The following is a 13,098-nucleotide window of genomic DNA, read 5'->3' on the forward strand; positions in this document are numbered from 1 at the left end:
CCGTTGCTCTTGGTACAGACCTGATTGGAAGGGCCGGTGTGAATCCAGGAATTCGTCACTCCTGGAAGGACTCTCCCGTGTGTGTTGAGCTTGGTGGCTTTGAGGCTTGCTTGAAGTGACTTCACTTGAAAACTCATCTGATCCGTACAAAGATCTTTTTTCTATTGTCACTACAATCAGCCTTCTTGTGGGACTTAGGGACTCAAAACTGGATTCTGTAGGCTTTTATTATCATGCAATCCATAGAGGCAGAGTTGTGCTGTGCCACCAAGTTTTGGGAATTAGTTCCTTAAGAGGAAGGCAGAGGTTACTTTGTATCTGTGGACTGCTCCTGGTTAATTAATTAGTTGTGACCTCAATAGCATGGTTCCAGAGGAAGCCTCAGAACCCTTTTAAGGCTTTCAGTGATACATGTTAATTTACCTTGTATCTGCCAACCACTGTAGCTACCTCAAAGGGTCCATTTTCATAAACCCAGGAAATGCCCAGCCAACTGCTATGGTACTTTGTACTCTGCCATCTGTGGTAGCTTATGCCATGGTTTCAGTGTGTCAAACTCTAGTGCATGACTTCCTTTGTACTGAACTACAACTCCGACTTTAGTTTAAAGAAAGAAAGAAAACAAACAAAGTCCCCTCCCCACTCTTCAGTGACAGTCTTGCTGTGTGCCTGCTTGTTCTTGATGTTCATCCCTCACCCTGATAGATCTTACCATGGTTCTTGTTTCCATTTTATAGATGAGAACACTGACGCTCAGAGACCTCCGTGCAGCTACATACAAATAAACAGCAAAGCCAGAGAGGCAGCGCAGACCTTCTAGTGCCAGCCCTGCTTGTGTCTCCTCTGTAAGGTGGCTGATGAGCCAGCACCGCATGGTGAGGAAGGATTGAAAGCAGAGGGAGAATGTCAGGGAGGAGTGTAGCCCAAGGCAAGTTTTCCAGCCAGAGAACAGAGTTAGTCCTGAGTATTCAGATCCATTCTGTTCTTCCTCTGTCACCCGACCAACCTCCTTTGAACAGGGATCACAGACTTACCCACACTCCACTGGTCACCTACCTGTTGGAACCCTCTCGCAGGAACTCCTGTCTCTTATAAAGAGGCAGAATGATTTAAGGACCGACTCTCCTGTGAGCTGTGGTCTCTTCTTAGTGCGTTTATTTGCCATGCAGGCTGTGAAATTGAGAACTTCCCCTCCAAAGACCTCACTATTGTCTAATTGCAATCTAGCCTGCTTATGGGCTTTAGAGACTCCAAACTGGTTCCTGTTGGCTTTTATAGCCTTGCAATTCTGTCATTTTCCTGGGCTCCTATACTGTGTAATTATTGCTCGACTGCCCTAAATTCCCTTTGTGGTCAAGTGTGTCCTTACTGTTTCCTATAGACCAGACAGAATGCAGTAATGTGTGGCTACACCAATTGCCATCATGATCACAATGATGGCAATGATACAGGAAAGACAGTCCTTTTAGGGCCAGGCACATGGGGTTTCTGTGCAGGGGACACAGCGATGAAGGAGAAATAAACACCATCCTCAGGGAGTGTATGGAAAATGCTAGGCAGAGATAGAAGCCAGGCCCCAGGGAGCCAGAGAAGGGACCAATTCTAGGAGGGTTTGAAGGTTTTCCTTTCCAGATCTACAAGCACTGGCTGAACTCAGTATTGCCTAGGCTCTTACTCATCTAAACCCATGCAGCAGCCTTAATTAATCACTCAGTCCTCAACCCACTGTCGATGGCATTCAGAATGATCTAAACCACTGTCTTATCAATCAGCTTCTCTCCTTAGAACCCTCTGTAGGTCCCCACGGCCTGCTTACTAAAACTAATGCCTTTTGGTCTGTAGACCAGTCCCAGGCCCACTTTACTTTTGCAGACTCACCTCTCTAACCCCCTACCTTGCTTGCCCCCTACCCTGCACTTGAGTTATGCCTTGCCGTTCTGTGAACACACACCCCTCAGCCAGCCACAGTGGATTAATCTTTGTCTGACTTGAGCCCTCTATCTAATCAGAGTTTGCCTTCCATTGGAGAAAACAGACTTGGGACCCACTGCTGTCCAACTGTGAGAGCCAGTGGACAAAGTACCCTGGGAACACCCAGCCTTAAGGGCATTGTCTTGTCTCTGCCCCAAGGGAGACTATCCCTCCTCAGAACTCGGCATTGGGCTTACTCCCCACTTTTGACTTGTTGCATTTTAAGACTGTTTTGGTTAGTGAGTGTTCTTGCCAGACTGTGAACTCCTCCAGTGCAGGGACCTGCAGTCCAGAGCTGTACATCCACTTGGGCCAGGCGGTGTTCCTCTAACGAACTTTGTGAAGACCAATGTTTTATTGTTGTTGTTGTTGTTATTACTATTATTATTACTATTATTATTATTATTATTATGTTGTTGTTGTTGTTGTTGTTGTTATAAGAGAGGAGGTAGAGGAAGTATGAACCTCTAAGCCACAAACTTGGTTTGGTTTTGTTTTTAGAACAGAAACCTGAAATGTGATTTTGAGGTTTCATTCAACTTTATTCATCTGGAAAAAGTCAACATTCTTTATCACTCCCTTGACTAAAAGAAACCCCACACTTGGGGGAAATAACTCCCAAAGCCACGTTCTTCTCGCTTTGGTAATTTTAGCTCATTCAGGGCTCAGGTCCCAGCTTGGCACTGTCAGTCCAAATAGATCACTTGCTCCAGAAATGCTTTGGAACTTCTACAAAGTTAGCAGAGAAGCAGAGGACTAGCCAATTTCACATGCACGGACTGTTGCTTGTCATCAGTGGGAGAGTGCCAGGCAGAGGATCGCTTTCTTTTTATTTTCTTTTTTTTTTTTTAATAAGCAAGTGAAAACTTTTAACTTAGGTTTTGACATGTTCTGCTGATACACACTGGAGCAAGGATTGGGAATTGCCTGCTGTCATCTGTTACAGATTCTACTGGAATGTTAATCATTGAAGGTTGAATCTGATGTGAGCTTTAGTGTTCAAGATCCACATATTTGTTGCAACTAAGTAATATGTGCTGAAGAGTGCTTCAGGGTCCTGGTTTGTAGGCTGAAAGGAGAAGCCCAGGCAAGTTGAAGCTTTTGTTTTTTATTTGTGGGGTGTGTGTGTGTGTGTGTGTGTGTGTGTGTGTGTGTGTGTGTGTGTGTATGAGAGATGTTGGGGTAGGGATTTTGTTATTCAAGACCACATTAATTTTTACATTTAAAATACCTTTTAAAAAAGTAGAGTTCCCATTGAGGACTTTTCTCTAGGAGGGATGTTTTTTCGTGTGTACCTTTGTCCAAGCTCCTTATACACTCAAGCTGTGTGTTCCCTTGTTATCAGAAAATCATATACCATGAGGAGATTTCCTTTGGCCCAGTAAGTTCTGCAGGTTCTGAGTTCTACCAGGTGGTCCTGTGAACTACTGGGAGGTAATGCAGGAGGAACAGGTGCTGGCAATGTCTGACCAAAGTTTCAGGAACCACCAAATTCCAGGAACCATGCACACATCCTTTCTAGATAGAGCTTGAAGAAGCGACTCAAACTCCTGTTCAGTAAGTGCTATAGGTTCCAGACAGGGAACTGTACCCTCCCATGTGGACTAGACCCCTTTGTGCAAGTTAGAGCACAAAGTCAGAGCTCCAAACTAAAGTGATGGTCATGACGGATCTGAGATGCATTATGAAAGCATAGGGTGAAGTATAGCGATTCAACACTGTGATGTCATCCCTTAAGGTGCTGAGGCAGGTTCACAAGTGTAAGGCCAGCTAGGCTACATGTGCAGCATACACATACACACAAACACACACAAACACACACACACACACACACACGTATACACGAATACACATGTGTACATGCTTTTACAGAAAAAAAAACAAGAAAGAAAAAAAGAAACTACTATGATCCTCTGTGAGGATGATGATGGTCATCTGGACCTTTCTTCCTCAGAGGACACTCCTGACGAGTAGCTGGTTGGAAGGGGAGATGATGTGTTTTGTCTGAGGTCTGTTGACTCTTAGGGGACCATTGAATATGTAGGAGAGTATTACTAGGAGAGAAAGTAGCCCAAAGAGTATGCAGGGCTAAAGGTCCTGATTTGGAAGCTGTTAGCCATGAAAGGACTGATGTCACACTGGGTGAAGGAAAAAGGAGAGAAGCATTAAGGACAGAACTCCCCCCAAAACACACTTTAAGGTTACTCTTGAAGAGACAAACCATAAAAGGTGACTAGGAAGGAACAGTCAGAGATAGATTCAGAATCAAGGGATGGGGCGGGGGGTGGGTCCTAGGAAACCAAACAAGGGAGAGGTCTTAGCACTGCAGGTTTTGGCTGGCTTTTGTTTCATTTAAGTACACAGCAACTGCCTCACCCAGAGCTCCTTGGTGAGACAGACGACAGGAAAGCTAAATATACATGCACAGGAGAGATTTGCATGGAATGGTATTTTTGTACTTTTTTGGTTTCTGAGTCTTACACTGTAGAGGAAGGACCAGGTTTGTTTTGGGGGGTTGCAGAAGTAGAATTGGTGACACAGGGTGGAATTGGAGAGCTCGCTGTGAGTAATAAACTAGAACTAGAGAACAGAGGTGCCATGGCCTCAGGTGGGGAGCTGAGTGCCCTGTCATGGGAGTGTCGAGCAAGCCCAGAGAAATTTTAGAAAGGAAGCTTGTCTTCCGGTAGACGAAGGTTAAAGAACCTGGAAGTCATATCCTTAAGTACTGAGGAGGAAGTGTGAGAGCTCAAAGAAAAGCTACTTTGAAGATAATGTGGGTTCAAACTGTGCAGAGAAATTCTTGACTCCTCTGAGAATCAGGTACTCATCTGAAGCACAGAAACTAGTGATCACTTGCTTGCCTGCTGTGTTCCTATAAAAGAAACATGAACAAGTGTCTGGTATACAGAACAGACTTCCTAATATTGACAGCTGTCGGGGCTGTGGTGGGCTAACAGTTGAAGAACAGTCAGCCAAGTCACACTCGTTACCCTTTGCGGAAAGGAGTAGTCAAAGGAACAAATGCATGTCAAGTTGAAAACTTAACTATGTTTTAAGTCCTCTTGGGACTTGTCCTAAGCACTGAGGGCTTAACCATTCTCCTTTGTCTTGTTGGCCTGTGACTCTCTTCTGGGGCCATTCATTACCCTTGAAATATGTGGTAAAACACATGAAGGCAACTAGACTGATGACCTGGCAGAATGGCATGCCTGTTTATGTCTATGCCCCAGCTCTCTTCCAGGGCCAGCAAGAAGGTGGGCACACAAACAAGGGAACCAACCAACTGGCAGTTTCCTCTCCCCCTAGGGGACTCCTTACTTGGAGGAATCTTAGAGGTGATCTGTTGTGGTCCTGCCCTGACCAGATAAGAAAAGGACCTAGGACACAGAAAGACCTGTTGAGGGTTTCCAATTTGGTGTTCTACTGAAAGGAAGTTAAGGTCACCCAGTGAGTCTGTGAGAACCAGGCCTCAGTCCAGCACTCCCTGCCTGCCTTTGCTTCTCCACAGCAGGGTACCCTCCTTTTTGTTGTCTTGGTTGGATAAAATCCTTGAAACTTGAGAATTCTATCTGTTTGGGTTTGATAAAAATAAACAGCATAGGCCAGAGAATGTAGCGTGCTTGTCTTTTCTGTGGCGTATGTTTTTAATGCAAACACAAGACTGCACAGCATTTTCTTTTCTTTTGTGCAGATGAAAAACTTGAAACTTGCATATAGATATTTATAAAACAAGACAAAAACCTCTGTTAAACATTTCATGTTTGGCCTTCCAAAATTTAGCATTTCATTCTAACTGGCAAACCCACACCAACTTCAGTTTGTTGGGCTTGGATTATTTTAAATATCTAGCATGCTGCTACTCCTCATCCCCACCCCTGCTCCTGGCCAACAACTAGATACCCCAGGTCCTTCCTTCTTCACATCTGAGGACAGATTTGACCCAGGTTTCCTGTTAACCTGTCTGTTACTTCAAAAACTGCATTTTCTTTATACCTTGCCATCATTTGTCACCATGTTAGTAACAAATAACAAATCTTGTTGTTATTTTAATGAACACATTTTTAACTACAAAAGGAGAGAGACAGACAGAGACAGAGACAGAGACAGAACTAGCGAGTGCTGGGGAGGCCCTAATGAACTTTTGAAGTACATGGATTTAAGCAGTGTGTACCTCAGGCTGGGAACTCAGCATGGAAGTTGCCTAAAGTGTAGGCAGTCTGGGGAGAAAGGCAAGTACTTTGGAAGATATATATATATATATATATATATATATATATACATATATATATATATATATATATATATCTTCCAATTCAGTTGATAAAACTAAATGTTTCCTTGTTTCAATAGGTACAATTATGTGACAGCAACAGGGCCCAAGTATGAAACACCTGCTGTTGTTTAGGTCTTAGGGAAGCCACCTCGCTTACCATGGATTAGATGTCGTGTTGTAAAGGATCTGATAATGGTGTTGGCATACAGTAAGTGCTCAGGATTTGTTGAAAGTGTGAAATCAGTGGTTGACATCACAGAAGTAGAAGAGGTGGGAAATGCTCAGGCTAGGGTCTTTATTCCTGCCCCAGAGACCAGAATCAGAAAGTCAAGAAAGGAGAGCATCCATTTCAAGGAAGCATACTTACTTCTGTACACCCTAGCTTGCCTCTAAGGTTGGAACAGTTGGGAGAGGCAGGGTGACCAAAAACTGTCTCTGTCTCCATCCTTCCTGGTCAGTTGTGGTTTCCTGAAAATCAAAGCCAGAATCATATCCCAGAGTTGCATTAAAACACCATGTGGAATATTTGCTGTCTGAGATGATCCACACCACCATTCACCTTCATTAATGTGACCAGTCATGAGTTACAGCTTCTTGTCACCCTGTGTTGGGGCTCACCCTCATACCCCATCCATCTTGCTTGGCACTGCCACATAAATCTTCATAAACCATCTCTTTCCTCATGTCTCAATCTGTGTCAGATACTTGCAGTGGCTCTCTTTGCCTTGAGACCAGAAGCCAAACACATAGCCCACAAGGGTGGCTTAATGCTAGTTACTGTTTATTGAACATCTGTGACAAGGACATTCACTTTGCCAGATACTTTACGCACACGCACACCATCCCATTAAAAAGTGTTTCATTTCATCTGCAGCTCGGGGAAGTTAAGGAACTTGCCTTAGTTCCGTCACATAATGTGGAGCAGTCAGAATTCTGGCCCAGGACCAACCGCTTCAAAAGCTTGGGCTGGTTTTTTTTTGTTGTTTTTTTTTTTTAATTAGTTAACCACGCCTTTTAATTTCTGTGGTGACACTATATTGAGTCATCTCTGGGTGACATAAGGATGTCACACATTTACCTTCAACCTAGAAGTAAGATGAGAAGGCTTGGAGAGCCTTCTGTGAACCACCAGCTCCAGGGAAGTCAGGTTGGGATTCTTGTTACGTACTGGGGTTTAAGTCTAAACTAAAGACCACTGTGCTCGGTGTTCAGATGCAAACGGGCTCAGTATGAATCATTGCCTATAGGAAAAGATGGACATAGGCTTCAGGTCTTCATAGCCCTCACCCAAGGAGCATGAATGAAAGAGGAGATTCATGGAAAACAGGACAGAGCCAGGTGCTGATTGGCTCTCACAAGAATGTCAGGCTCCCCTTAGCCAGCGATGGAGGCAGCTAAGGTCCAGCTCCAGGAGTGTATGTGCTTCATGGTACTATTTGCTTCTGTCCCTTCTGTGAACTCCTGTCACTTCGGAGCATTGTGGCCTGCTGTGTCTACTTTTCAAAAAGCCCAGGGAAGGCCCATGACCTGGCTAACACCTCTTTATGTTGTCCTTGGCCATGATTGCCGCTTTATGCAGACTCCTACAGACAGACTGACAGGGAAACGGGAGTAATGCAGTTCCCTGCTCTCAGCTCACGCCAGGGAGTAGGGATCCCCTTATCAGCACCATCACTTAGTCAGTCAGTCAACCATTCACCACTGAGTCACCATGGTTTCTGCGTGTTCTGAGCATGTACTGGGAGGTGATGCAATTTAGTTTGTGGGACAGAAGATCTGTATCGCATCCAGACTCTGCTCCCTGGCTGCTAGGTGAGTTTAGGGAGGGGTTTTATATGCATGAGATTATTTTTTTCTTTTTGAAAAGCAAAAGAAGTAGTGGTTCATGCTTATTTGCAGAGTTCTTGTGAAGTGTGATATGTAGTAGACAGTCCACACTGTTTGTGTGCTTTTAAGTCTCATTTTGGAATTCAAGCAAGTCTGAAAGCCAGGCTGACACTGAACCCAAAATCCTCCTGACAAGTGTGTGTCACCATGTGCAGGATCATATTTTTAAACTCAGGTTTTTTATATTGTTTTTTTTTAAATCAACACAAAATGTACCATTTTCATTACTGTTTAGAAGATTTATTTACTTTTATGTGTATGAGACTTGCACCTACATGTATGTATGTGCACAGTGGGCATGCGGAGCCTGCAGAAGCCAGAAGAGAGCATTGAACTGGAGTTGCATGCAGTTGTGAGCAAGTGTGTATACTGGAACCCAGATCCTCTAAAAGAGCAGCTTTTGACCTCGAAGTCATCTCTCCAGTTCTAGTTAAATATTTTTAATGAATATGAAATTCAGTGTTTCTTGATATGTTCTGATATCACCAGTACCACTATAGAGTTCTAGAACGGGGTTGGGGATTTAGCTCAGTGGTAGAGCTCTTGCCTAGCAAGCACAAGGCCCTGGGTTCGGTCCCCAGCTCCGAAAAAAAAAAAATTAGTAGAGTTCTAGAACATTTTCCTAATCCTCCAGCCCCTCCCCCCAATCATTATCAATCCTGTTAGTCAGTTATCCCTGCCTGCTTTGGCAACCACCAATTTATTTATTGTTTCTGAATTTTCCTATTCTGAATGACTCACAGTAATAGTAACAGAATTATAAAGTACATGGTTTTTATGTCCCAGTGCCTTAGCCAGTGCAGTGTTTTTAAGAGTCATCCATACCGTACCATCACCAGTGTGTCATTTTTCTGGCTGATAGTACTGCTCTATTGTATGTACACTATATGTCATCCATCCACAAGTTGATTGACATTTGTGTTGTTTTAGCTTTCGGGCTATTATGAATATTGTTTCAATGAACATTAACGTGTAAGTTTCTAGGTAGACATACTTTCATTTTCTTGAGGATACATCTAGAAAAGCAGTGGCTTGGCCATATGGTAATTCTGTGCTTAACTCTTTGAGCAGCTACTAAACTGTCTCTACAGTGCAGTGGCTGCCCCCTTCTACATTACACCAGTTTCTCCATGTCATTGCTAGCACTTATTAGCCTCCCCACACACACCTTTTTTTCCCTGTTTGTACACATCCTCAGCTTAAAATGGGATATTATAATTTCAATTCACAGTTACCCAATGATTGATAATGCTGAGTGTTCATTTGTGTTCTTACTGGCATAGCTTTATCATCATCATCATCATCATCATCATCATCATCATCATCATCATCATCATCAGATTAGGCATTCTTGTTTGATGAGTCTCTATTGTATGGCTACTTCTATGATTTGGGGTTACTCAGGTGGCAGGATAGCCTCTGAGCAGGCAGTTGGAGCATACTAAGATAATAGAGTATAATAAAAGCAGCATGTGAGTGAGACCTCGGAAGAAGAAGGAAGAGGTGAGTGCAGGCTAAACAGACTTTGTGAAACACACAAGGAAGAAGGAAGGCATGGAAGGCCATGGGACCTGGTGTGTCTCGGGGTGGGGCTTCCAGTCTGTCACCCATCCCAAGCCAGGCAGTTAGGCAGGTCTTCAGCTCATGAGGCAAGCCAGACTCAGGCCTCAACTGGCCTAGGGGTCTGTTGTCTTCAGGGTGTACTTTTCAAGCTGATTTGGTCGCTACCTGTGGTAAATGGTACTACCAGTCTCATTACAACAACAACAACAGCAACAACAACATGGTGACCAGTAATGAGATAAGGGCTCACCTGACTTCTCACACTATAGAGCTGGGTTTGGAAACATTCTTTCCACAATTGCTAACCTCAACTCTTCTTAACTTGGTATTGAACACCACTTATTCTCTTGTTTGAGCTACTTTATTTTTCTTCCTCACCTCTTTTTCTTGCCTGTCACCTTTTAGCTATCAGTGCAAAAACATCTTACCACATCTTTTCTGTTACACCTTTTATTCTTCCATGTTCTGCCATACAAGTATTAGCCAGGCTGAACCTTGCTTAGCTCCCTGAATCAGACAACATCAGGTATACTCAAGGTGGTATGGCTAGATCTGAGGTCCAAGGTGCCATGTCCTTTAATGGTCATACTGTTATATGCACCAAATTGGTCATACTGTTTATTCTCCTCACATTCTGAACATACAGAATTGATCATCTTTACATCATGGCAATGTGAGAAGGAATTATATACTTCATTTTACAGATGAGAAAATGGCCTCAGAAAAGAAAAGCAACATATCCAGACATGTTATAAGCCAGGAAGATCTCTCATGCTTATGAAATTCTATATTCAGGTTGGGCTAGAAACCTTGACTAATCTTCTCATGAGCTTTTATCTTGTATCCTCATCATTCATGCATCTGTTTCAAGTATCCACACTCAGTTTTGCAGAGTGCAATGCACAGAAAATTTCAGCTAACATACGGGAGACAAATCCTGGGCCTGAACTACACAATGGGAGTTCTCTCACATGGGAGTTCTCTCACATGGGAGTTCTCTCTCTCACATGGTCGCAGCATCGCATTGATCTTTGTGACTTTCCCTACTAGTGAGCTCTCCACGATCTAGACTCCATCTCTTGTTCCTCTTCTGTCCTTGGCTCTGCTTGCTTAATTCAGAGATGTAGTCACTCCTGAAGTAACCTAATTTCCCTTACTACCTTTTGTACGGTTGAATGAGGAAATCTGAGGACCATTTTTCATTGAGTACCCAGATTTGTAAGCCTGAATGACTGTTTCCTCCTGCACCAACTCAGCACTAACATCAGTCTGAACTATTGTTCCAGCTCAAGAAGGGAAAGCGGGGCTCTCTCCTTAAGTTTGTCACGCTGAAGACTGTATCTGGAAGAAGTCCTTTAACACTCTCACATCCAATCTTGGGCTCTCTTCACTACCCCTCTCATTGTCTTCCCCTCCCTTTCTTCCTCCCCACTCCCCACTGTGTATATTACACAAACACCCCATGCAAAGAAAATTTCATTTAAAGCACTCTCTTGAGGTTTTATATTTCAGCAGGCTTTTTGCCTTAGAAAGAGTCAGTGATGATTTGTACGAAGAAAGATATTGTTCTTTTAGAAACACCCAGGTCCCCTCTGCTGTTCATGCTTAACTGGATAGGTTTTATAGATACAAAAAGAACAAGAACAGGTCATTCTTATGAAAACAGAGCCGTGGGTGAGTTCTGACATAGCGGGAAGGACCTTTTCCCAGCAGGGTATTAGTAACTAAGACCATGTCTTCTTCCTGGACTTTTCCTTTGTTCTTCATTGTCCACCTTTCATTTCTTTCTTTCTTTTTTAATTTGATATGTATCCACCTTTTGCTTATGGAAAAAAATGATTCAGGCACACCAGTAATAGAAAGCACAATACCCCACTCACAGAGTGTCCGATGTTCCCGGCAGTTTGAATAGTACTCTGACCCCTTGCTCTCTCCCCACAGCTGTGTCATAGAGGCCTGAACTCAGCTAGCCTGAGGTTTTGCACATACCTTCCCCTGTCATGGAAGAGCAGAGGTTTACTTTGACCAGTTGGGCTGGATTTGACCAGCTGGGGCTGGATTTGAGAAGCTGGCAATTGAATACATACTGGAATAGATAATGGTTTAGAAGTGTCCTTCTCAGTTTTACTAACAAGTTATGAGGAAAGAAGCCTGGCCTGGGAGAGGGATGAGGACACGTTTAACACTTGCACATATATGTGCGCCTCTCTCTCTCTCTCTCTCTCTCTCTCTCTCTCTCTCTCTCTCTTGCTCTCTCTTGCTCTCTCTCTGTATCTGTATGTATGTATATGTATATGTATATATGCACCTCCTGGAAATTATATATAACCTACTCCTGGCCACTTGCCACATGGGCAGCAAACTAGAGAATACATTTAAGATACCAAGTGGGAACCTTTGGAAAATATAAGAAACAATAATTTCCAGAGTCTCAGTTCTGTCCTAGAAGACAAACTACTTTACACTAAGGTCCATTCTCAGAGTAGGGTCAAATTTCCACCCCTAGAGCCTTCCCATTTGAACTTCTGGCTTCTAGAGTGAGAGACAGACCATTTTCAAAGTCCATTTTGAATCCTTCACAGAAACAAAACTCTCTCAGATTCTGGGAGGTTAAGTTAAACAATGAGAAAATGAGAAGAAATAACATGTTTGTATTTGTGTGGACCTCTTCAGTACATGTTATGAACACACAGAAATATAAGGCAAGACACCAGAGGAATTTCCCATTCCAGCTCTTCCTCAGACTCACACTTTGGACAAACCTCTGACACCACCTGGATTTGGGTTCTCTCACCTGTGACCTGACAGTTGGACTACTGCTCACCAGGGTCCATCTGTACTATTGAGGTGCTAACATACCTACCTTTCTTCAGCCTATCTAGGTGGGACTGGAAAGTTCTCTGCCCTGACAGCTTTGGCTTAACTTCAAGAAGAGTTGACATTCTTCTTGTGCCTTTTGATTACTGAGCCATCAATCAAGTTTTCTTGAGGCGATGCTTGAATTAGAGTATTAAGAGATTCACGTCTAATTAAATTGGGACCAAGTATCTTAGTTACTTTTTTATGGCCTTGACAAAATACCATGACCAAGACAACCAAGCTGTGAGCATATTATATCCTCTCTGCAGGCAGAGAAGCTAACTGGCAATGTCATAGATTTTTGAAACTGCAAAGTCAACCTCCAGCAAGCGATTCTCCTAATCCTTCCCAAAAAATTCTAGCCCTGGAGACCAAGTATGCAAACATGAGCCTATGGGAGCCATTCTTATTCAAACCACCACACCAGACGACAATCTGGATTATTCCAGCTCCAGGATTCTAGAATTCCATAAAAGGCAACCTTTTAGATGGATCTGCAGAAACCTCCCTGCGATTCATCAGGCACTGTTTTAGTGCTTTGTATG

General features: G+C 43.3%; 2 protein-coding genes across 12 annotated transcripts in view; both read left to right on the forward strand.

Moving 5' to 3' along the window:
* The window catches only part of Agbl4 (AGBL carboxypeptidase 4), a 1,315,938-nt gene that overhangs the window by 1,075,583 nt on the left and 227,257 nt on the right, over nucleotides 1-13,098 (forward strand).
* Bend5 (BEN domain containing 5) overlaps nucleotides 1-13,098 on the forward strand; it is a 45,991-nt gene that overhangs the window by 2,561 nt on the left and 30,332 nt on the right. For 2 of the 8 annotated variants that reach the window (XM_087549866.1, XM_087549862.1), the window contains exons 2-3: nucleotides 738-875; nucleotides 2,918-3,058. The gene's annotated coding sequence lies outside the window, so the exon portion shown is untranslated. 8 annotated transcript variants of the gene reach the window in all.

The sequence above is a fragment of the Rattus norvegicus genome, chromosome 5 (genome assembly GCF_021556685.1).
Source record: "Rattus norvegicus strain SHRSP/BbbUtx chromosome 5, alternate assembly SHRSP_T2T, whole genome shotgun sequence".
Lineage (NCBI taxonomy): Eukaryota > Metazoa > Chordata > Mammalia > Rodentia > Muridae > Rattus > Rattus norvegicus.